The sequence below is a fragment of the Capra hircus genome (genome assembly GCF_001704415.2).
Source record: "Capra hircus breed San Clemente chromosome X unlocalized genomic scaffold, ASM170441v1, whole genome shotgun sequence".
Taxonomy (NCBI): Eukaryota; Metazoa; Chordata; class Mammalia; order Artiodactyla; family Bovidae; genus Capra; species Capra hircus.
This window is the reverse complement of record NW_017189517.1, coordinates 36,338,425-36,365,902: the sequence shown is the minus strand read 5'-3', so window position 1 is coordinate 36,365,902 and position 27,478 is coordinate 36,338,425. Positions and strand designations below refer to the sequence as shown.

Here is a 27,478-nt window from a genome sequence, read left to right as displayed (position 1 = left end):
TCAAGACAAAGAGATACGGAAGTTCTACAAAGCCTACCAAAACAACCTTTGACAAATAAATAAAAATTAAATCTTGAATCTCAGATAATGAAACTCTGCTGGGGCAGGTATTTACAACCTGTGAAAATGACAATAATATATAGCTATATTATTACAGTGCATCTTGGGCAAGCCCGGGACTATGGTGAGGCAAGTGAGGCACCTGGGGTCCAAAATTTGAGGTGCTCACTCTCAGGGTCATGCAAGTACATGCATCTAATTGATAAAGGCATTTGAAAAAAATGTAACTAGTATAGCATTATCATACTTCACAAAATTAATAATAATTCCTTACCATTATCTACTACTGAATTCATATTCAAATGGCCCTGATTTTCTCAAAGATGTCTTTTTACACTTGGTTCAAGATCTAAACCAGCCATTGGCTGTTATGTCTTTAAAGCCTCATTAAAACACACACACACACACACACACACACACACACACACACATACAAAGCTTCCCTTCTTTCTCAGCCCTCAAATCTTTTTTCCCCCAATCCCACTTATTCTTTAGAGAAGCCACATCATTTGTTCAGAACAAATGAATTTAATTGGTTGTTCCTCATGCTATTATTTAATTTGTTCCTCAATCCCCTCTATTTCTTACAAACTGGTAGTCAAATCTAGAGCTATGCTACCATGTGGCCACTAGCCACATGAGTCTATTTACATTAATTTTTTAAATGTTAGTTCCTCTGTTAAACTACGAATATCAAATGTTCAACAAGCACATGTGGCTACTAGATATCATTCTGGGCAGAATAAAGACCATTTACATTATTGTAAAAAGTTTTATGGGATATTTTTGGTCTAGATTTGAGTTCAATATTTTTAGGCAAGAATCCTCCATATACTATATAGATGTGTATTTCCTATTACATTATATAGTTAGGCACATAATGTTCAGTGGTCCCATTTCTAGTGATGTTAAAATTGATCAGTAGATTCAGGTGCTTTTGGTCTGATCCTTTCATTATGAAGTTTTCCCATTTGCTTTTTAACTAAGAGGTTGCATCCATTGATGACCATTGCTTAAATACATTAATTTATTAAGAGTTGTAAAGTGGGGCTCCCCTAATTCTATTATTTATTTTGTACTTATTATTTCTTCTGTATTAATTATTTGGAATCCTATAATGGACTTATCATCATCTATTTGGCTTCACTACATAAGTTCATATAGGAAAAGTAGGACAAATGCTTGATTTGTTTCCCATTATTTTTCAACTATAAGAGTTTAATGAGTTGGTACTTTAAAGTAGTCCAATGGTGACCAATGATTATGTTTTTAGTATAATTGTGAGACATGTATTTTCATATATTTGATGTGTTTCAATTAAATGTAGTCATTCTTTTTAGTGATCAAGTTATTCCACTTAGGATCAGTGCATGCATGCAACGTTGCTTTAGTTGTGTCCAACTCTTTACAGCCCTATGGAATGTAGCCTGCCAGGCTCCTCTGTCCATGGGGATTCTCCAGGCAAGAATACTGGAGTAGGTTGTCATGCCCTCCTCCAGGAAATCTTCCCCACCCAGGGATTGAACCCATGTCTCCTGAGGATCCTGCATTACAGGCAGATTCTTTATTGCTGAACTACTGGGGAAGCCCTAGGATCAGTGAAAGTCCCTTAAAATTGGCTCCTGTACTGCTTTCTAGCTTTCTGGCATAGCAAGATACCTTAAGTTCATCTTACCTATTTCCTGACTCAAAATTGAAATATTTCTCTAAGGACCACTGGCTCCTGTTAATGTGAAATAGTATTTAGAAACAACAATATGTTGCTAAATCTGTTCATAAATGTTGAGTTGTTGTTGCTTCTAGGCCTTTTTCAGTGAACAAGGTAGGAAAATTTTTATGAAAGATAAACCATGAATTTATACTGATATTTCTACTTCAAATTAAGATTACAAGATTATTACTCAAGTCCATGATTTTTGACTTGTATCTCTCTCACATGTGCTTAGGATACTGGCTCCTAATGATATTAAGAAAATTATTTATTAGCTATTTCCTACAACATATAGAATTTTAAAATGTCAATAACAATACTAACATGATTATCAACAATAAAACTACTGAACATAGTTTTAAAATTCTTTGCAGTTACTTTTTTCCTTAAATTATATCTCATTAGGAATATGCAAATATTCTTTTAAATCATTTTCTCTGTATGGTTATGATACCAACTTTATTCATAGTTAGGCTAATTTGCTTCAGGCTGTTTATAAATTTTAGGGATTTAGTTTTTCCCTTTTGATTAATTTTTAAAATTATGTAAAACATTTACATGGGTCTAAAATGAAAATGAGGGCTTCCCTCATAGCTCAGTTGGTAAAGAATCTGCCTGTAATGCAGAGGACCCCAGTTTGATTCTTGGGTTGGGAAGAACTGCTGGAGAAGGGATAGGCTACCCACTCTAGTATTCTTGGGCTTGCCTTGTGGCTTAGGTGGTAAAGAATTCACCTGCAATGCGGGAGACCTGGGTTCAGTCCCTGGGTTGGGAAGATCCCCTGGAGAAGGCAAAGGCTACCCACTTCAGTATTCTGGCCCGGAGAATTCCACGGGGTCACAAAGAGTCAGACATGACTGAGCAACTTTCACTTTCACTTCACTAAAGTGAAAACTTTATTATACAGTACCTTCAAAGAAGTCTTGCTTTCCATCTCTGTAAACTTCATCCCACTCCTTTCCTTCTCCATAAATAATAATTTTACTAGTTTTGGCTTTATGGTTCCATTGTTTTTTTTTTTTTTGAAATATAAGTAAAGAGGCACAAACACATAACACATGCACACACACACGTGTGTGTATTTATGTTTTTGTTTAGTTGGTCAGTCATGTCCAACTCTTGCAACCCACGGACTGTAGCCCACCAGGCTCCTCTGTCCACGGGATTTCCCAAGTAAGAATACTGGAGTAGGTTGATATATATATATATATATACATATAATTCAGTATATCCCCTTCTCCTATATAAAAGGTAACTTACTATAAACACTGTTCTACAACTTACTTCTTTGCACTTAACAATATATCCTGGTAATAATTCCACGTTAATGTATAGAGCTCTTCCCTTTCCTTCTTATAGCTGCCTAGTACTTCACTGTGTGGATGTACAAGAGTTTGTTCAACTACTCCCCTACTGATGCACGCTGGTGTTATTTCCAGTCTTTACTGCTACTGTGAATAATGCCCTGACAAACAGCCTGTGCATACAGGATTTTGCATTTTCTCAGTATGTCTTTAAAATTGATTCTAAGAACTGGCACTGCTGAGATAAAGGGTAAATGTATAACAAATTTCTCTCTATGTATTTCTAAATTTCACTCTGTAAGAACTGTATTATTCTGTATTTCCACCAGCAAGGTATAAGAATACTTATGAAAGGATTTCTTAAGACCTAAAAAGCAGTAACTATTAAGGAATATATTGACAAATTCAACTACATTAAAATTAAAAGATTCTGTTCATCAAAAATATCCTAAAGAAAAAACTCACAGAATGAGGAAAGATATTTGTTGTACAAATAATTGATAAAGAAGAGAATCACTAGGAAAATGGGCAAAAGACAGAATAAGGTGCCTTGCAAAAGAGGAAATACATTTGCTAATAAATACAAGGAACGTGCTCAATATCAGAATTCAGGGCAACACTAATTAAGAAGGGAATATCATATTGGCAAAAAATAAAAAAGAATACTAATACCACATGTCAGTGAAGTTGTGGAGCAAATACATTGCTGGTAGGAATGTGCAAATCACTATAACATTATCTACTGACACTGAATATGCTCATAATATGATCCATCAATTCCACTTCTACAAATATATCCTAGAAGAATTTGAGCATAGTGCAACAAGGTACATAAAAAGAATATTTAGATCAGTACTATTTATAATAGCCTGAAATGAGTAAAAATATAAATGTCCATCTAAGAAGAATCAATTATAAAACTATAGCAAGTTTATATAATAAAATCCTATATTACAACAAAAGTCAGCAAATTTTGGCTCAATATCAGAATTCAGGGAAATACTAATTAAGAAGGGAATACCATATTGGCAAAAAATAAAAAAAGAATACTAATACCACATGTCAGTGGCAATTTTACAGATTGCAGATTACAGAATCAGTGCAACAGAAACCAGGAGAAAAATCAGTGAAACCAAAAGCTGGTTCTTTGAAAAGATTAACAAAATGGCAAATTCTTAGCTAGACAAACCAAGAAAATAAGGAAGACAAAAATGACTAAAGTCAAGAATTAAAAGGGAGGGGCATCATTACTGATCCTATACCAATAGAAACAATTAAAAGGGAAAATTATATATAATTTTAGGCCAACAAATGAGAAAGCTTAGATGAGTGAACAAATTCCTAGGAAGATATGAATTACCAAAGCAGTCTTAAGAAGAAAAAGAATAGCTGAAAACCTTATAATAAGAGAGCTTGAATTAGTGGTCAACAAACTGCTCACAAAGAAAAGTCCATATTCAGATGGTTTCACTGGTGAATTCTACCAAATATTTAAGAAATAACATCAATCCTGTACACTTTCAGAAAATAAAGGAGGAGGTAATATTTTCCAGCTTATCTATTATGTCATTAGTACACTGAAACCAAAATTTAAAAAGATACCACAAGCAAAGAAAAATCACAGGCCAATATCTCTCATGAAAATAGACGAAAAATCCTCAACAAAATATTAGCAAGCCTAATCCAGCAACATATAAAAATGATTATAATGATATACTTGTAAGTGGGTTTATCCCAGGAATGAAATATTGTTTTTACATATAAAGAGCAGTTAATAAAACATCATATTAACAGACTAAAACTTTAAACCACATACTCACTACAGTAAGTGCAGAAAAAGCAGTAAATGAAATCTAACACACATTCATGATTTTTAAAAAACTCTCAAATAACTAGGAATAGAAGGGAACCTCTTCAACTTGCATGGGGTAGGCACCAAAGATATCTGCACCCTGCACCCTGGGATCTTTGAAAATGTCTCATGGTAAAAGGGACTCTGCAGATGTGATTGTCACTGATTATGGAGGTGGGCCCTAAATTATAAGGGTCCTTACAAGAAGGAGGAAGAAGGGTCAGAAACAGAAGGAGATGTAGGATGGAAGTAGAGGTAAGAGTAATGTGAGGAAGGGGCCATAAACCAAGACACGCAGGTGGATTCCAGAAGCTGAAAAAGGCTCCCCTAGAGAACCCCAGCAGGAATACAGCCCTGTGAACATCTTGACTTTAGGACCTGACCTCTACAACTGTAAGAGAAAATTTCTGTGTTGCTTTAAGCTGTTAAATTTATGGTAATTAGTTACAGCATCCATAAGAAAGTAATATATTTCTAAAGGCATGCACAAAAAATCTAGAGGTAAGATCATAGTTAATGGTTAAAAACTGAATGTTTTCCCCCTAAGACTGGGAACAAGGCAAGGATGTCTGCTCTCACTATTGCTGAAATAAATTATAGAAAATCAAAATAAAGCAAGATACCTTCCATATTCATGGGTTAGAATATTCAATATTATTAAAATGGAAATTTCCCCAAAATTGAATTACAGATTCAGTACAGTCCTTATAAAAATTCCAGCAGGCCTTTTTTTTTTTGTAGAAAAATTGACAAGCTCCTTCTAAATTTACATGGAAATATAAAGGACCTAGAATAACCAAAGCAATTTTGAGAAAGAGAAACAAAATTGGAGGAATTATACTATCTGATTTTGAAACTTACTATAAAGGTAAGGAGGTTCAGAGTGTAAGGACAGGCATATATATTGGCATATACATCAAGGAAACCAAACTGAGTGTCCAGAAATAAACACTTATATTTTTGATCAACTGATTTTTCTACAAAAAAATCTTCCTTGGTGTCTCAGTCAGTAAATAATCTGCTTGCACTGCAGGAGACCCAGGTTCAATCCCTGGGTCAGGAAGGTACCCTGGAGAAGGAAATAGCAACCCACTCCAGTATTCTTGTCTGGGAAATCCCACGGAGAGAGGAGCCTGGTGGTTATAGTCCACGGGGTTGCAAGAGTTGGACATGACTTAGTGACTAAACCACCATCACCATTTTTCTGCAAAAGTCCAGGGACAATTCAATGGGGAAATAATAATCTTTACAATAAACAATGCTGGGACAACTGGATATTCAAACATAAAATATGAACTTCGATCCTTTATCTTAACACAGAAAAATGAACTTAAAATAGATAATAAATGTAACTGTAAAGGCTAAAACTATAAATATTCTAGAGGAAAACAGGAGAATCTCTTTCTGACCTTGAATTCAGCAAAGATTTCTTAGATACAATACCAAAAGCATAAGTCATAAAAAAACAATAAATTGAACTTCGTTAAAAGTTTAAAAATTTGTTCTTCAAAATACATTATTAAGAAAATAAAAAGAAATAGACTAGAAGAAAATATTTGCAAAGCATATATCTTGTAAAAGACTTGCATTCAGAATATACAAAGAACCTTTACCACTCAATACTAAGAAAGCAAACAACCCAATCAAAAACTGGCTAAAAGATTTACAGAAACTATAAAACTCTTAGAGGAAAACTTAGGCAGAAGACTCAATGACACAAATCAAAGCAAGATCCTCTATGACCCACCTCCTAGAGTAATGGAAATAAAAACAAAATAAAAACAATAAAAATTAAAACAATCAAGTGCGACTTGATTAAACTTAAAAGCTTTGGCACAGCAAAGGAAACTATAAGCAAGGTGAAAAGACAACCCTCAGAATGGGAGAAAATAATAGCAAATGAAACAACTGACAAAGGATTAATTTCTAAAATATACAAGCAGCTCATACAACTCAATGTCAGAAAAACAAACAACCCAGTCAAAAAGGAGGAAAAAGACCTAAACAGACATTTCTCCAAAGAAGACATACAGATGGCTAACACATGAAAAGATGCTCAACATTGCTCATTATTAGAGAAATGCAAATTGAAACTACAATGAGATATCACCTCACACCAGTCAGAATGGCCATCATCAAAAAGTCTACAAACAATAAATGCTGGAAAGGGTGTGGAGAAAAGGGAACCCTTTGCACTGTTGGTGGGAATATAAATTGATACAGCCATTATGGAACACAGTATGGAGAGTCCTTAAAAAACTGGGAATAAAACAACCATATGACCCAGCAATCCCACTCCTAGGCATATACCCTGAGGAAATCAAAATTGAAAAAGACACATGTATCCCATTGTTCACTGCAGCACTATCTACAATAGCTAGAACATGGAAGCAACCTAGATGTCTATCGACAGATGAATGGATAAAGAAGCTGTGGTACAAATACACAATGGAATATTACTCAGCCATAAAAAGGAACACATTTGAGTCAGTTCTAATGAGGTGGATGAACCTTGAGCCTATTATACAGAGTGAAGTAAGTCAGAAAGAGAAAGATAAATATCATTCTAACACATATATATGGAATCTAGAAAAATGGTACAGAAGAATTTATTTACTGGGCAGCAATGGAGAAACAGACATAGAGAATAGACTTATGGACGTGGGGAGAGGGGAGGAGAGGGTGAGATGTATGGAAAGAGTAACGTGGAAACTTACATTACCATATGTAAAATAGATAGCCAACAGGAATTTGCTGTATGGCTCAGGAAACTCAAACAGGGCTCTGTATCACCCTGGAGGGGTGGGATGGGGAGAGAGATGGGAGGGAGGTTCAAAAGGGAAGGGATATATGTATACCTATGGCTGATTCATATTGAAGTTTGAAAGAAAACAACAAAATTCTATAAAGCAATTATCCTTCAATTAAAACAAATAAATTTATAATTAAAAAAGCAAAAAAAAACCAACCTGGGTAAAAGATTTGAATAGACATTTCATCAAAAAAGACATATAAATGGCTCATAAACACATGAAATAGCATCAAGATTATTTATTATATAAATTAAAAATAAAACTAAAATTAGATACCAGTGCACACCCACAAGAAGAGCTGATTTAAAAATATGCAATAACAATTGTTGGCAAGGATATAGAGATGTAGGAATGCTCATACATCACTGATGAGAAGGTAAAATGATACTTTCATATTGGAAAACCATTTGGCAGTTCCTTAAACATTTGTACATAGAGTTTGATCCAGAAAATATTCACTCAAGAGAAATGAAAACATATCCACACAAAAACTTGCAAATAAATGTTTATAGCATTGTTCATAATAGCCCCAAAGTGGAAACAACTTGGTGTCATCAAGTGGTGAAGGGATAAACAAAAAGTGGTATATCTATACAATGGAAAACTATTTAGCAATAAAAAGGAATGAATTAATGATACATGCTACAACATGAGCAAACTTCAAAAACATCATGCCACCTGAAAGAAGCAAAATGTCAAACATCAAATATTGTAAGATTTTATTTATATGAAATATTTAGAAATGATATATTCATAGAGACAAAGATATAGGGTAGACATGGGAATTTATTTACTACAAATCAGTTCAAGGGAATTTTGCAAATTCAAGGAAAAGTCCTAAAACTGGATGTAGTAATGACTGTACTATTCAATAAACTTAATAAAAAGTACTTAATTGAACACAGTAGGTGAATTTAATCATATGTAAATTGAATACACAGAAGAAACTATATGAAAAAAGGTCTTAATGACCAGGATAACCACAATGGTGTGGTCACTCACCTAGAGGCAGACATCCTGGAATGTGAAGTCAAGTGGGACTTAGGAAGCATTACTACAAAGCTAGTGGAGGTGATGGAATTCCAGCTGAGCTATTTCAAATCCTAAAAGATGATGCTGTTAAACTGCTTCACTCAATACGTCAGCAAATTTGGAAAATTCAGCAATGGTCACAGGACTAGAAAAGGTCAGTTTTCATTCCAATCCCACAGAAGGGCAGTGGCAAAGAATGTTCAAACTACCACACAACTGCGCCCATTTTGCATGCTAGTAAGGTTATGCTCAAAATCCTTCAAGCTTACTTCACTCTGTATAATAGGCTCCAGTTTCATCCACCTTATTAGAACTGATTCAAATGTATCCTTGTTAATGGCCGAGTAATACTCCATTGAGCCTATTATACAGAGTGAAGTAAACCAGAAAGGAAAACACCAATACAGTATACTAACACATATATATGGAATTTAGAAAGACGGTAATGATAACCTTCTATGCGAGACAGCAAAAGAGACACAGATGTATACAACAGTCTTTTGGACTCTGTGGGAGGGAGAGGGAGAGGGTGGGATGATTTGGGAGAATGGCATTGAAACATGTATAATATCATATAAGAAATGAATCGCCATTCCAGGTTCGATGCAGGATACAGGATGCTTGGGGCTGGTGTACTGGAATGACCCAGAGGGATGGTATAGGGAGGGAGTTGGGAGGGGGGTTCAGGATGGGGGACACGTGTACACCCATGGCGGATTCATGTTGATGTATGGCAAAACCAATACAATATTGTAAACTAAAAAAAAAAAAGAATCCTTCAAGCTAGGTTTCAGTAGTACGTGAACTGAGAACTTCCAGATGTACAAGCTGGGTTTCAAAAAGGCAGAGGAACCAGAGATCAAACTGCCAACATTCGCTGGATCATAGAGAAAACAAGGAAATTCCAGAAAAACATCTACCTCTGTTTTGTTGACTACGCTAAAGCCTTTGACTGTGTGCATCATAACAAACTGTGGAAAACTCTTAAAGAGATGGGAATACCAGACTACCTTACCTGCCTTATACCTCTTTATGGGGGGTGTAAGGGCCTCTTGATGAGAATGAAAGAGGAGAGTGAAAAAGTTGACTTAAAACTCAACATTCAAAAAACTAAGATCATGGCATCTGCTCTCATCATTTCATGGCAAATAGAAAGGGAAAAAGTGGAAACAGTGACAGATTTTATTTTCCTGGGCTCCAAAATCACTGAGGATGGTGACTGAAGTCATGAAATGAAAAAAATGCTTCCTTGGAAGGAAAGTTATGACAAACCTAGACATTATATATTAAAAAGCGGAGACATCATTTTGCTGACAAAGGTCTGTCTAGTCAAAGCTATGGTTTTCCCAGTAGTCATGTAGAGATGTGATAGCTGGACCATAAAGAAGACTGAGCACTGAAGAATTAATGCTTTCAAACTGTGGTGCTAGAGAAGACTCCTGAGAGTCCCTTGGACTGCAAAGAGGTCAAACCAGTCCATCCTAAAGGAAATCAACCCTGGATATTCATTGGAAGGACTGAGGCTAAAGCTGAACCTCCAATACTTTGGCCACCTGATGAACAGAGGAGACTGTTTGGAAAAGACTCTGATGCTGGGAAAGATTGAAGGCAAAAGAAGAGGGAGGCAGAGGATGAGATGATTGGATGGCATCATCGAATCAATGGACATGAGTTTGAGCAAACTCCAGGAAATAGTGAAAGACAGGGAAGCCTGGCGTGCTGCAGCCCATGGGGTCCCAAAGAGTTGAGATCACAATTCAGCGATTAAACAACAAAAGCTGCTTTAAAATTAAGAAAAACTAATCAGTTTCATAAAATGTTATAAGAAACAGAATAAAGAAAATATACTGAAAAATTAAAGAACAATTGAATGAATGAAAAGATATATCATATTTACATTCCAAGATTTGAAGATACATATTATAAATATCAAAATCACATCAGAGAGAGTATATGTTTGTAAATGTGTGCATGCGCGTGCGCGTGTGTGTGTGTGTGTGCATGTAACTTGATGAGCTGATTCTAACAATTCCATGGAAAAGCAAAGTGTAAAAAGTAGATAAAACTTTTTTGAAGAACGAGGTAGAAGAAATTGTCCTTCTGCTATACAAGGTATCAAGACATAAAAAAGCTAAACTTATGATACTGATTCTGTAAAATTTAAAAAGATCAAAGGAACCCAGAAGAACACCAGGCATATATGAATACCTGACATATAACAGAGCTAGAAATACTATAACAGTGCAGGGACAATATTTTCAATGTATGGTGTTGGGATAGAGCGTTATCTATATGAAAAAAAGAAAGAAACTGGAATCCTTATTTCATATTATAAATATTAATCAATCAATTTAATGACTTAAATGTGAAAAGAAAAAATCATAAAGCTTTTAGAATAAAGGACAGTATCTTCCTGAGTTTATGTAGGGAAGGATTGATTAATCAAACTACAAAAGCACTAAGGAGAAATGAGAAATTAATAAATTTTATTACATAAAAATGAAGAACTTTTGATTCATCAAAAGATACCATAAAGGCAGTGAAATGAAAAGCCAAAGAATGGGAATAGATATAAGTTAACAAAAAGTAAGTATGCAAAATGATAAAGAACTTGTACAAATTTATAAGAAATCCATATAAGATTAGAGATGAAATTTGGAGATGGACTATTCATGACATATAATCACAACACGTTTCTAACATCCTCTTCTCTATAGCAGTACTGAAGTAAGTAGTAATCACTGAGATCTGCTATACATATCCTAGGGCTTTGGGGTTGAACTATTGTTTGTTTGTCTGTTTTTTTAAATTATTTTTACTTTATTTTGCTTTACAATACTGTATTGGTTTTGCCATACACTGACATGAATCCGCCACGGGTGTACATGAGTTCCCAATCCTGAACCCCCCTCCCACCTCCCACCCCATATCATCTCTCTGGATCATCCCCGTGCACCAGCCCCAAGCATCCTGTATCCTGTATCGAACATAGACTGGCGATTCATTTCTTACCTGATAGTATACATGTTTCAATGCCATTCTCCCAAATCATCCCACCCTCTCCCTCTCCCACAGAGTCTAAAAGTCCATTCTATACATCTGTGTCTCTTTTGCTATCTCGCATAGAGGGTTATCATTATCATCTTTCTAAATTTCATATATATGTGTTAGTATACTGTATTGGTGTTTTACTTTCTGGCTTCACTCTGTATAATAGGCTCCAGTTTCATCCACCTCATTAGAACTAATTCAAATGTATTCTTTTTAATGGCTGAGTAATGCTCCATTGTGTATATGTACCACAGCTTTCTTATCCATTCATCTGCTGATGGACATCTAGGTTGTTTCCATGTCCTGGCTATTATAAACAGTGCTGCAATGAACACTGGGGTACACGTGTCTCTTTCAATTCTGGTTTCCTTGGTGTGTATGCCCAGCAGTGGGATTGCTGGGTCATAAGGCAGTTCTATTTTCAATTTTTTAAGGAATCTCCACACTGTTCTCCATAGTGGCTGTACTAGTTTGCATTCCCACCAATGAACTATTCTTTTGATATATGCTTAGTGACCTCTGAAACAAGACTGCATCTGAATATTTAGTTAGTTTGGGATGAACATGTACACATCACTTTACTTACTTATTTTTGAACTTTTTATTTTGTATTGGAGTATAGCCAATTAACTATGTTGTGAAAGTTTCAGGTGGACAGCAAAAAGACTCAGCCATATATATACATGTATCCATTCTCCCCCAAATTCCCATCCTATCCAGGCTGCCACATAACATTGAGCAGAGTTCCCTGTGCTGCACAGTAGATCCTCACTAGTTATACACATTGCTACATTTAAAATGAATAACCAACAAGGTATAGCACAGGGAACTCCGCTCAATGTTATGTGGCAGCCTGGATAGGATGGGAATTTGGGGGAGAATGGATACATGTATATGTATGGCTGAGTCTCTTTGCTGTCCACCTGAAACTATCATAACATAGTTAATCAGCTATATTCCAATATAAAATTTTAAAAAGTTTTTAAAAAAGAAAAGAGACTGCATCTCGACACAGATACAAACAGATGGAAAGATATTCATGCAGGAAAAAGACATTTCTACATTTCCTAAATGGGCAAAAAAACTAAAGAGCCATTTCACAAAGGAGGCCATCTGAATGGTCAATAAATGTCTGAGAAGATTTCTGACCTCATTAGATATCAAGAAAATAAAATTAAAATCAGTTGAAACAAACAACATAGGCCTAGACTCCTGAAAAATATCAGTGTCCTGAAAACCAGACACACAGACAGAAAGTCACTTGCATGCACATACACATACACTCACAGTCAGGGAAACTGTCCTTAAGCAAACTAAATGTAATATGTGATCCCTGACTGCATCCTGGACTTAAAATTGAGAAAGCTAATTATAAACTTTTAGATAGTATTATTTTAACAGTGCTAAATATCTTAAGAGTGATCATAATACTGTGATAACATAGGAGGATGTGTTCTTAGGAGATACATAACGAAGTATTTAGGAGTAAAACTTAATGTCTCTTATTTTCAAATAGTTAAGCAATAAACAAACCACACATACACCTATACACCATTCTCATGGAGATGAACAGAGATATAAAGCAAATGTGGCAAAATACCAACAGTTGTTAAATGTAGGTGAGGGGTATAGATGTACTATTCTTTCGATTTTTCTCCACATTTAAAATTTTAAAAATAGAAAGCATGGAAAATAACACTTTACTAAAGATTAAGAAAATAAAAAGTAATATAAATGAATGCTAAGTGTTCAGAAAGGGAAAAAGACTATAATAAAATACAAGCAAATACCTATTAGAGTCTGACAATACCTAGCATGGACAAAGATATGGAGCAACCTGAACCTTCACACATGGTTGGTGGAATTTTAACTTGGGACAATTCCTTCATAAAAGAGTTTATATCTATTAAAGCTGAAGATATGTAAACTCTTCACGCCTTAACTCCACTCTTAGAGCCCCAAAAACTCCTGCACGTGTCCCAAGATACATATACAAGAATGATCATAGTAGCAGCATGGATACTTACATCACCACAAATGGAAACATCCACATGTCCAGAATCTGAGAATGTAATCTTATTTGGAAATAGGGTATTTCCATATATAATTAGGTAAGATGAGGTCATGGTGGATTAGAGTGGGCCCTAAATTCAATGACTTATGTCCTTTTAAGAAGACCATGTGAAGACACAGATACAGAAGGAGAATATCATATGATGATAGGAGCATAGACAGGTGAAACATCTAGAAGCCAAGAACTGTCAGCAACCACTAGAAGCTAGGAGAGAGGTGTCGAGCAGATTCATCCTCACAGCCTCCAGAAGAAGCCAACCTTGCCACCTTTGATTTGAACTAGCCTCCAGAACTGTGAAAGAATAAATTTCTGTTGTTTTAAGCCATCCAGTTTGTGGTATTTTATTAAAGCAGTCCTGGGAAACTAACACCTAAAACTGTAGAAGTGATTTTGAAATTGGGCAATGGGTAGAGGTTGGAAGAATTTTTGAGGTGATAGTAAAAGATCAGTTACTTTGAAAGGACCATTGGTAGAAAAATGAATGCTAATTCCAGTTCTGGTGAGTGCTCAGAAGGAAGTAAAGAGGACAGTAAAGAAAACTTCTATCAACTTCTATCATCTTAGAGAACACCAATATCATCATGAACAAAATTTTGTTAGAGATGTGAACATTAAAAGTACTGCTGGTAAAGCCTTAGAAGGAAATGATGAACATGCTATTGAACACTGAAAGAAAGGCGATCTTTGTTATCAAGTGGCAGAAACTTGGCTGAATTGAGTTCGGGTGCTGGGTAGAAAGTTTAATTTAAGTGATAAACTTGCATATTTTAGTTCAGTTCAGTTCAGTTGCTCAGTCCTGTCCGAATCTTTGCAACAGCATGAACTGCAGCATGCCAGGCCTCCCTGTCCATCACCAGCTCCCGGAGTCCATCCAAACCCATATCCATTGTGTTGATGATGCGATCCAACCATCTCATCCTCTGTCGTCCCCTTCTCCTCCTGCCCTCAATCTTTCCCAGCATCAGGGTCTTTTCACATGAGTCAGCTCTTCACATCAGGTGGCCAAACTACTGGAGTTTCAGCTTCAACATCAGTCCTGCCAATGAACACCCAGGACTGATCTCCTTTAGAATGGACTGATTGGATCTCCTTACAGTCCAAGGGAATCTCAAGAGTCTTCACCAACACCACAGTTCAAAAGCATCAACTTTTTGGCAATCAGCTTTCTTTATAGGCCAACTCTCACATCCATACATGACTATTGGGAAAACCATAGCCTTGACTAGATGGACCTTTCTTGGCAAAGTAATGTTTCTGCTTTTTAATATGTTGTCTAGATTGGTCATAACTTTCCTTCCAAAGAGTAAGCGTCTTTTAATTTCATGGCTGCAATCACCATCTGCAGTGATTTTGGAGCGCAGAAAAATAGTCAGCCACTGTTTCCACTGTTTCCCCATCTATTTGACATGAAGCGATGGGACCAGATGCCATGATCTTAGTTTTCTGAATGTTGAGCTTTAAGACAACTTTTTCACGCTCCTCTTTCACTTTCATCAAGAGGCTTTTTAGTTCTTCTTCACTTTCTGCCATAAGGGTGGTGTCATCTGCATATCTGAGGATATTGATATTTCTCCTGGCAATCTTGATTCAACCTTGTGCTTCCTCCAGCCCAGTATTTCTCATGATGTACTCTGCATAGAAGTTAAATAAGCAGGGTGACAATATACAGCCTTGATGTACTCCTTTTCCTATTTGGAACCAGTCTGTTGTTCCATGTCCAGTTCTAACTGTTGCTTCCTGACCTGCATACAGGTTTCTCAAGAGGCAGGCCAGGTGGTCTGGTATTCCCATCTTTTTCAGAATTTTCCACAGTTTATTGTGATCCACACAGTCAGAGTCTTTGGCATAGTCAATAAAGCAGAAATAGATGTTTTTTTCTGGAACTCTCTTGCTTTTTCGATGATCCAGCAGATGCTGGCAATTTGATCTCTGGTTCTTCTGCCTTTTCTAAATCCAGCTTGAACATCTGGAATTCCACAGTTCATGTACTGTTGAAGCCTGTCTTGGAGAATTTTGAGGATTACTTTGCTAGCATGTGAGACGAGTGCAATCGTGTGGTAGTTTCAGCATTCTTTGGCATTGCCTTTCTTTGGGATTGGAATGAAAACTGACCTTTTCCAGTCCTGAGGCCACTACTGAGTTTTTCAAATTTGCAGACATATTGCGTGCAAAACGTTCACAGTATCATCTTTCAGGATGTGAAATAGCTCAACTGGAATTCCATCACTTCCACTAGTTTTGTTTGTAGTGATGCTTCCTAAGGCCCACTTGACTTCACATTCCAGGATGTCTGGCTCTTGGTGAGTGTGAATGGTCACACCATCGTGGTTATCTGGGTCATGAAGATCTTTTTTGTACAGTTCTTCTGTGTATTCTTGCCACCTCTTCTTAATATCTACTGCACTCTTAGGTCCATACCATTTCTGTCCTTTATTGAGCCTATCTTTGCATGAAATGTTCCCTTGGTATCTCTAATTTTCTTGAAGAGATCTCTAGTCTTTCACGTTCTATTGTTTTCCTCTATTTCTTTGCATTGATCGCTGAGGAAGGCTTTCTTATCTCTCCTTGCTATTCTTTGGAACTCTGCATTCAAATGGGTATATCTTTCCTTTTCCCCTTTGCTTTTTGCTTCTCTTCTTTTCACAGCTATTTGTAAGGCCTCATCAGGAAACCATTTTGCTTTTTTGCATTTCGTTTTCTTGGGGATGGTCTTGATCCCTGTCTCCTGTACAATGTCACAAACCTCCATCCATAGTTCATCAGGCACTCTATCTATCAGATCTAGTCCCTTAAATCTATTTCTCATTTCCACTGTGTAGTCATAAGGGATTTGATTTAGGTCATACCTGAATGGCCTAGTGGTTTTTCCCACTTTCTTCAATTTAAATCTGAATTTGGCAATAAGGAGTTCATGATCTGAGTCACAGTCAGCTCCTGGTCTTGTTTTTGCTGACTGTATAGAGCTTCTCCACTTTTGGCTGCAAAGAATATAATCAAACTGACTTCGGTGTTGACCATCTGGTGATATCCATGTGTAGAGTCCCCTCTTGTGTTGTTGGAAGAGGGTGTTTGCTATGACCAGTGTGTTCTCTTTGCAAATGCCCTGCTTCATTCTGTACTCCAAGGCAAAATTTGCCTGTTACTTCAGGTGTTTCTTGCCTTCCTACTTTTGCATTCCAGTCCCCTATAATGAAAAGGACATCATTTTTTGGGTGTTAGTTCTAAAATGTCTTGTAAGTCTTCATAGAACTGTTCAACTTAAGCTTCTACAGAGTTACTGGTTGGGGCATAGACTTGGATTACTTGATATTGAATGCTTTGCCTTGGAAATGAACAGAGATCATTCTGTTGTTTTTGAGATTGCACCTAAGTACTGCATTTTGGACTCTTTTGTTGACTATGATGGCCACTCCATTTCTTCTAAGTGATTCCTGCCCACAGTAGTAGATATAATGGTCATCTGAGTTAAATTCACCCATTCCAGTCCATCTTAGTTTGCTGATTCCTAGAATGTCGACGTTCCTTCTTGCCATCTCCTGTTTGACCACTTCCAATTTGCCTTGATTCATGGACCTAACATTCCAGGTTCCTATGCAATATTGCTCTTTACAGGATCCAACCTGCTTCTATCACCAGTCACATCCACATCTGGGTGTTGTTTTGCTTTGGCTCCATTCCTTCATTCTTTCTGGAGTTATTTCTCCACCAATCTCCAGTAACATATTAGGCACCTACCGACCTGGGGAGTTCATCTTTCAGTGTCCTATCTTTTTGCATTTTCATACTGTTCTTGGGGTTCTCAAGGCAAGAATACTGAAGTGATTTACCATTCTCTTCTCTAGTGGACCACATTCTGTCAGACCTCCCCACCATGACCCTTCTGTCTTGGGTGGCCCCACATGGCATGGCTTAGTTTCTTTGAGTTAGACAAGGCTGTGGTCCATGTGATCAGATTGGCTAGTTGTCTGTGATCATGGTTTCAGTCTGTCTGCGCTTGATGCCCTCTCTCAGCGCCTACCATCTTACTTGGGTTTCTCTTATCTTGGACGTGGGGTATCTCTTCTATATTTAGCTGAAGAGATTTCCAAGCAGCAAAGTGGGGGAGATGTAGCCTGGTTTCTCACTGATAATTGTAAAGTAAGAGAGGAGTGAGTTAAATTGAGTAAATACCTGTTTAAAAAGAAATTCAGAACTTGATGATCTGGAGAATTCTGAGTCAATCTAGACAGCCCTAGAAAAAGGGCCAATGGTATGTGGCTAGACAAACTTTAGACAATCTTTCACTGAAGAGATTATGTATGTGACTCCTGGATCCAATCAACCTTTTCAGCAGAAGCCAGAAACAGACAAGGGGTTATCCAGAAAGGATCTGTCAAGAATCCTCATATGTAATGGTGTGGCTCTCTTGACATACACAAGAAACCAAGAAGGTTTATAAGGATTTTATATGAGCAGAAACAGTGCCAGCCTGACGTAAAAGTGACAGAGAGAAGCTAAAATGAAGGAAGGTAAAATGAAGCCACAAAAGCCAGAGAGGGTGGGGCTGTAGCTGGCCTGGTAGGCTAAGATGATGGAGCTGTCCCAGAGTACCCAGAGAGCAAGGCTACCCCTGGCGACCACAGGACAGAGCCCTGAAGCCAAAATATTACTCTTAGGCCTTGAAATCTAATGGAATTTTCCCTGTTGGGCTGCTAACTTGCTTTAAAACAGTAACCCCTTTATTCTTTCCTTTCTGCCCTTTCAGAATGGGAATGCCTACTCTACGCCTGTCTCACCATTGCCTAGTTTCATAGGTCTCCGGACAGAAGGGAATTTTGCCGATGGAACATACTCAGAGTCCACCAACACCTGATTTAGATGAATTAGGTAATGAGATTTCAGACTTTTTGAGTTAATATTTAGATGAGGTTTGGGACTTAGACTTGATGCTGAAATAGGTTAAGACTTTAGGGGATGTTGTGATGAGGTGAATGTATTTGCATGTAAGACAGATATGAATTCATGGAGGAGGCCAGAGGGCTGATTATACTGGGTTGAATAGTGAACCCTCAAAATTCATGTCCATTCAGCTTCTCAATATGTGACTTTATTCAGAAATAGGGGGTTGACACATGTAATTAGTTAACACAGGCCATACTGGATTAGGATGGATCCTAAATCCAAAGACTAGTGTCCTTAATAAGAATACTATGTAAAGACATGGCTTCCCAGGTGGCTCACAGAGGTAAAGAATTCATCTGCCAAGCAGGAGACTCAGGTTTGATCCCTGGGTCAGGAAGATCCCCTGCAGGAGGAAATTGCAACCCGCTCCAGTATTCTTGCTTGGGAAATGCCTTGGACAGAGGAGTCAAATGCCATGGACAGAGGAGCCTACAGTCCATGCGGTCACAAAGAGTTGGATGTGACTGAGCACTAAGCATGCGCAGACACAGAAACACAGACACACAAGGAGATTGTCACGTTATAACAGAGGCAGAGACTACAATGATGCTTTTGGAACACCAAGGAATGCTGGCAATCACCAGAAGCTAGAAGAGATGAAGAAGGATCCTCTTCTAGAACCTTAGGAAAGAGCAAAGCCTTGTCAACACCTTGATTTCAGACATCTAGCCACCATAAGAGGATAAATCTCTGTTGTTCTAAGCCGCTAGATTTGTTATGGCAGCATTAGAAAACTAACAGTGATTTTAGAAAACTCTTCCCAGAAGTTTTGCTTCATAGAGAGAAGGCAAAATTATTGATATACACGGTATCAATGAATCTCAAAAACATTATACATTATAACATTGTGTAAGTTAAAGGAATCTTATGCAAAGAATATAAGTGTATGGTTACAGCTATCTGAAGTTCTATAACAGGCAAGACTAACCTATAATGGAAAAAAATCAAAATACTAGTTGCTTCTGGGAAGTGGAGTGGGAGTTACTGAGAAGAAGTATGATGAAACTTTCTGGGGGTGATGGTAACCTTTTATGTGTTAGGTCACACAGATACAGGTATGTTGAACATGGTCAGTCCAATGATTGTGTGATAACACATCAGTACCTTGAAACTGGCCATTGTAGGAATATGTATATCATGAACTCGCAAATAATACAGATAAGAATCTTTTTTCCTAGAGAGCTGGCTGCTAAATATTTGCCCACACATCACTACAAAGATGTATACACAAGTCAAAAGTCAGCAAATGAATACTTAAGGTTTGTGCATTTCATTGCATGGAAATTTTACATCAAAAGAAAAAAACGTTAATATACATTTTTAGCTAACAATATATATACTGACATATTTAGGGGTACATGTGTTTACATTGGTGATCCATTTAAATAAATCAATAAAGTAAGATGGTTTAACAGATGGATAGACAGATGTGATAAATCAGTAAAATATTAATGATATAATCTAGATAGCCATCACTGGGTGTTTGTGATAAAATTCTTTCAACCTTTCTGTGGGTTTAAAATTTTTCATTAAATACTGGAAAAATATTTTCCCATTTGGATATTAAAAATATTAATATATGTACTTTCGCCCTATCTTTTCTGGGCTTCAAGTTTTATATTTCATTATTTAAACCAATTGCTACTTGTTTCGGTATACAGTGAAGGGAGGGAATCTAAATGTATTATTTGCTCAAGTAGCAAAACAATTGAAGTGCATTTTTTTTGTTTTTATCACTTTTTAAAAGATAGTTCCCAGTAGGAGTATGTACACCATGGACACTGGCAAATGGTACAAATCATGTGAAATTCTTGAAAGGAAAGAAGTAATATTGGGGATAGCTGACTGAGGTCCCTGGGGAGATAAAAGGGGAGAGGATCTAGCACAAAGGAATAAATAGTAACCTTTGGCAGGAAGGATGTCCTCAGCACTGAGCTGAAATGGAAGAAAATGATAGCTAGGATACAGAAGTTAGCAGAGTCAGGCAGAAAGTAGATGACGACTGATGGCATTGTTTCCTTTGATATAGGAAAAGAAGATTACCTGCTAAAAATAATGAAATAGCAGTAGGATAGGAAATAGTAATGAGGATCTAAAATAGTATTTTTAAGGAATGAAACAGAGAGCTGACCAGAGACTAGGAGACATTGCCAAACAAGAAAGAAGCCTCTAGATGATACCAGAGATGAGGAATTTGAAGAGGTACTAATCAACACAGTTATACTACTTTTCTCTAGTAGTGCTCAAAATCCATCATGCAACAATAAAGAAGGTAATCAGTTGGATTGATTCAGGGTTGAGGATTTGCTGGGTGGGTATGATGCACGAAAAAAGAAGCAAGGAAAATGACTCAGTGGCAAGAACTTGGGTAAATAATGCATGATGGAGTCTAAGGGAGATGTGAAAGGAAGAGGAAACAGGAAGGGGATGACAGATTGGGAGGAAAACAAAGGTCAAGGAGCTGGAGATTTTAACAGGGTTGAAGGAATGGTAAAATGATTGTTAAGAGAGTTGTGAGAGCCAGAAGGATAAGCGAAAGGTTATGATTATGAGTAGTATACTGGAGTTTAAGATTTCAGAAGAAGTATATTTCTAGGGAGACTATATGTTGTTTTCCCACTGATTTAAGGTTAGAAAATGGGATATGTATTACTTAAATACAGTGTTATTTCAAGATACAGTAAAATCACACTTAAACAACAAAAAATCTTTTAAAATCATGTATACAAATACCATGATCAAGAGCACAGACTTCCATGTTAAGAACAGAGCTTTATGACCAATCTGGATAGTATATTCAAAAGCAGAGACATTACTTTGCCGACTAAGGTCCATCTAGTCAAGGCTATGGTTTTTCCTGTGGTCATGTATGGATGTGAGAGTTGGACTGTGAAGAAGGCTGAGCGCCGAAGAATTGATGCTTTTGAACCGTGGTGTTGGAGAAGACTCTTGAGAGTCCCCTGGACTGCAAGGAGATCCAACCAGTCCATTCTGAAGGAGATCAACCCTGGGATTTCTTTGGAAGGAATGATGCTAAAGCTGAAACTCCAGTACTTTGGCCACCTCATGAGAAGAGTTGACTCATTGGAAAAGACTCTGATGCTGGGAGGGATTGGGGGCAGGAGAAGGGGAAGACCGAGGATGAGATGGCTGGATGGCATCACGGACCTGATGGACGTGAGTCTGAGTGAACTCCGGGAGTTGGTGATGGACAGGGAGGCCTGGCGTGCTGCGATTCATGGGATCGCAAAGAGTCGGACATGACTGAGCAACTGAACTGAACTGAACTGAACTGAACAGAGCTAGATTTAAGTTCTAGCCTAGTTACTTAATAACTAACCTTGAGAAATTCATTCTTTCAGAAGTTCTATTTCATTATCTGTAATATAGATACTATCTTATAGGGCTACTGTAAGGTTTAAATGAGTTAATGTGCAAAATGCTAAGCACAAGGACTAGTACAAATAAGTCCTCAAAATTATTAGCCATTAGGAATTCTCTCTCCAGGTAAGATTCTTCACCTTCTCTCTCCAGGTAAGGTACTTCACCTTGCTTCTCCCACTGAATGTAGCTATAAAACTAGAGAGACTACACAGAGTACATGACAACGGTGAAAACTACAAAGCAAAAGTTGGAATAGATAAGAAATTTAGAACTTGAAATAACAAAGAACTCATGTCCAGACACAGCATAATCATAATCAAACTGCTGAAAAGTAAACAGGGTAAAGAAAGTAGAGGAATAAGGACAAAAAGTTTAAAAACCCATAAATTTGTGGTTAATTGATTTTCTTTAAAAAGTACCACGATAGTTTAATTTGGAAAGGATCATCTTTTCAACGAAAAGTGGCAGGACTATTGGACATACATATGCAAAGAGATTAATGTAACCCTAACCTTACACCAGGCTTCCTGGTGACTCAGTGGTAAAGAATCTGCCTGCAATTCAGGAGATGTGGGTTTGACCCCTGGGTTGGGAAGATCCCCTGGAGAAAGAAATGGCAACCCACTCTAGTATTCTTATCTGAGAATTCCCATGCACAGAGGAGCCTTGTGGGCTACAGTCCAAGGGGTCACAAAGAGTAGGACACAACTGAGCATGTACACACACACACACACACACACACAACCTTACACCCTATGTGTAATTCAGAAATTAATTCAAAATGGTTCATAGACGTAAATGTATGACCTAAAACTATATATCTTCTAGAAGAACACATATGAAGAAAATCTTTATGATCCTGGGTTAGAAAGAAATCTTACTTACAAGATCAGAAGCAGAAGTCATAAAAAAATTACACTTCATCAAAATCACAAACTCTCAAGCTTCAGAAAATGTTCTTAAGAAAGGTGGTATCAGTGAAAATGGCAGAGTTAAGAATCTCTTAAAGGAGAACACTGACAGAAACTGTCAAAATCAACTTGTTTTCAGAACTCTGAAAATTAATCAAAGGCTTGTAGTAATCTGGGAAACATTTATTGAAGAAAAATAGCTGAATATCAGTAAGAATAATAAGTTTTATAGCATTTTAACTTGCCTTTTCCTCATTGTTTTTCCCCAGGTCTGTAGTAACCTGGAAAACCAATAACCCTATGTCACAGAGAAAACCACTAAAGAAGGAAAACAGAGTTGGAGTTCCTTCAAAGCCCCATTCCCAGAGAACTGTCATTACTTGATCTATCTAGTAAATCTCACAAGCAATGTTCTCTTTATCTGACCTGGCTCAAAGTTCATCCAGTGCTAACAGCCTTTCTCCTGAGAACTTCTGTCAAAAACAATCAGACACTTGTTGAATTTTGTGGCTAGCTGAGGTGGTGGAGTTGAGACAAACAATAGGTTACCAATATGCTTAGAAGGAAATCCTAGAGTATAAAACGTCGTTAGGGGCCCTGACATATTTTGAAGAATCTAAAAGGCCATGCACATGCACAGAGCTGTCCACATGGCCAGAGCTTTGTGTGTACTCAGGAAAGACCTGAAAAATCCCTGAGCTCTCACCACTGACTAATACTGAGTTTCTGCGCAAGCAGGGAGTGAAGGCTACAATGGAGTTAATTGCTTGGTTGACTGTTGATGATGTCCTTGGCTTGCACACAAAGTCCTTCAGAACTGGGAAATCCCTCAGTACTGGGAAAAATACTAGTTCTAGAAATAATTAAAACACTGTGTTAAGTTAAAGAAGGCCATATATTATATGATATGATTATATTATGTGATTCCATTTATAGGAAATGTCTGGAATAGGCAAATCCATACGGATAGGCAGTAGATTAGTGGCTCTCTGGGTTGGGAGTAAAAACAGTAACTGAGAACAATCTCTGGGGTGATGAAAATGTTCTAAAATTCAATTGTAGTGATGGTTGAACAATTCTGTAAATTTACTATGAACCATTCAGTAGTTATAACTCAATAAAGAAGTGAAAAAAAGGATCCAATTACATTCTATAAGCAACTTGGTTTTTTTTCAAAATATGAAACTCACTTTCAAATATAATATAAATAGGATAAAAGTAAAATGGAAAGTAATTCTGGAATGTTGGAGTAAAGACCTCTGAAAATCTGCTGCTCCATAAAAGCAAAAAGACACTGGGAAAAGTCAAAATAAAACTTTTGGTAAGTCTGGAAATTAAATAAAGGCTTATGACAATACGAGGAACAGTATTCAAGAAAAACAGCTGATTTGCAGTAAGAACAGTAAGATTTGTTGTATTTTAACTTTCCATAATCCCATTTCCCTCTCTCCAGTTTTTCAGCAGCTACTATGATAGTTGTGAAAAGCATTAGCCTAACTTACATTGAAGGAAGCAGAGCAGTTCCAGAGCTTCCATCCTCAGAGAAACATCACTATTTGACTTTCTTCTACTTCTGCTTTATTGACTACATCAAGGCCTTTGACTGTGTGGATCACAATAAACTGTGGAAAATTCTTAAAGAGAGGAATACCAGACCACCTTACCTGCCTTCTGAGAAATCTGTACGCAAGTCAAGAAGCAACAGTTAGAACTGGACATGGAACAACAGACTGGTTCCAAATTGGCAAAGGAGTACATCAAGGCTGTATATTGTCACCCTGCTTATTTAACTTCTTATGCAGAGTACATCAGGAGAAATGCCAGGCTGGATGAATCACAAGCTGGAATCAGGATTTCCAGGAGAAATATCAATAACTTCAGATATGTAGATGACATTATCCTTATGGCAGAAAGTGAAGAGGAACTGAGGAGCCTCTTGATGAAAGTGAAAGAAGAGAGTGAAAAAGCTGGCTTGAAACTCAACATTCAAAAAACTAAGATCATGGCATCTGGTCCCATCACTTCAGGACAAATAGATGGGGAAACCATGGAAACAGTGAGAGACTTTACTTTTTTGGGCTCCAAAATCACTGAAGATGGTGATTGCAGCCGTGAAATTAAGACGCTTACTCCTTGGAAGAAAAGCTATGACAAAACTAGACAGCATATTGAAAAACAGAGACATTACTTTGCCAACAAAGGTCCATCTAGTCAAAGCTATGGTTTTTCCAGTAGTCATGTATAGATGTGAGAATTAGACTATAAAGAAAGCTGAGCACCAAGAACTGATGCCTTTGAACTGCGGTGTTGGAGAAGACTCTTGAGAGTCCCTTGGATTGCAAAGAGATCAAACCAGTCAATCCTAAAGGAAATCAGTCCTGAATATTCATTGGAAGGACTGCTGCTAAAGCTGAAGCTCCAGTACTTTGGCCACCTGATGTGAAGAACTGACTCACTGGAAAAGACCCTGATGCTGGGAGAGTTTGAAGGCAGGAGGAAAAGGGGACGACAGAGGATGAGATGGTTGGATAGCATCACCGACTCAATGGACATGAATTTGAGCAAGCTCTGGGAGTTGGTGATGGACAGGGAAGCCTGGTGTGCTGCAGTCCATGCGGTCGTAAAGAGCTGAACATGACTGAGCGACTGAATTGAACTGAAAAGCTATATTCTGAGGGTTTGTCTTTGACTTGGTTCATACCTAGATCATGTCAAGAGCAATCAGTGGAGCTTATTTAACCCTGCAGGTACTTGAGTGGCATTACCAGCTAGAGCTAAGAGAAGGCTGACAAACAAACAAAACTTAAAAGGAAACATAGGGAATAAGGATCACACTGATTTCAAAATAGATTACAAAGCTATAGCAACTGAAACAATATGCTAGTGGCTTAAAGACAGATATGTGAACCAGTGGAAAAGAATAGAGAGCCCAGAAATAAACTACACATGTATAGTCAACTGGTCTTTGACAAGGGTGCCAAGAAAACACAATCAGGAAAGGATAGTCTCTTCAACAAATGGTGCTGGGAAAAGTATATGAAAGTGAAAGTGAAGTCACTCAGTTGTGTCTGACTCTCGTGACCAATGGACTGTAGCCTACCAGGCTCCTCTGTCCATGGGACTTTCCAGGCAATAGTACTGGAGTGGATTGCCATCTCCTTCTCCAGGGGATCTTCCCGACCCAGGGATCAAACCTGGGTCTCCCACATTGTAGACAGACACTTAACCATCTGAGCCACCAGGGAAGTCTATATCCACATGCAAAAAAAGTGAAACTGTACCCTTACCATCATAAAACTCAATTGAAAATGGATTAAAGACTTAAACATAAGACCTGAATTCTAAAACTCCTATTGAAAACATAGGGAGAAACCCTCTTGACATTAGTGTTGGCAATATAACCTCTAAAACACAGGTAATGAAAGCAAAAATAGAGAAGTGGGACTACATCAAACTAAAAAGCTTTATCATAGCAAAAGAAAGAATAGAGTAAACAGGAAACTTATAGAATGGGAGAATATACAGTAGACCCTTGAACACCACCAGTTTGAACTGTACAGGTCCACTTAATGCAGATTTTCTTTTTGCAGTAAATATACACTATAGTACTACAAGATTTGTGGTTGATTTAATCTATAGATGTGAAACCATGGATACAGAATACTGATTATAAAGTTATACATGGATTTTTGATTGCTTGGAGTGTCAGTGCCCCCAGCCCCTATGTTGTTCAAGAGTCAACTGTATTTGCAAACTACATATCTGTTAAGGGGTTAATATCCAAAACGTATAGGAAATACCTACAACTCAATGACATAAAAATAAAACCTGATTAAAAAACGGACAAAGTATTTGAATAGACATTTCTCCACAGCAGATATACAAATGGCCAACATTTGTATAGGTACATGAAAAGGTGCTCACCATCATTAATCATCAGGGAAATGCAAATCAAAGTCACAATGAGATATATGTGCATGTGTAAGTGTATGCCAAGGAAAGTGAGGGCCTCAGAAGTCACTAATCTCTCACTTCTAACTGATCTTGAGGCTCAGCATAAGCAGGAAGTGAAGTCTAAGACAGAGTTGCAAACTGCTTCCCTGAGCACCGAAAGAGTAACTTAACACACCCACACAGAGCTCCTTGATAAAGGCCCATATGCTTTTTGGTTTTAGACATTTAAGAAAAACTCTCTCCAATCATTAGTGGCTCACTATGCTAACTGGACACAGACTTCAGTGACTTTACATGACAAAGAATTAAAAATTGACAGAATTGGTCCAGGAACATCACTAAACAAACAAATAGCAACCAACAAACCCCGGGTGGGGAGGGGTTGATTGGC

The 27,478-nt window shown here is 37.4% G+C and overlaps 1 protein-coding gene across 3 annotated transcripts in view; it reads right to left on the bottom strand.

Moving 5' to 3' along the window:
* RBM41 (RNA binding motif protein 41) overlaps window positions 1-27,478 on the bottom strand; it is a 75,028-nt gene that overhangs the window by 34,643 nt on the left and 12,907 nt on the right. The gene's annotated exons all lie outside the window — the stretch shown is intronic.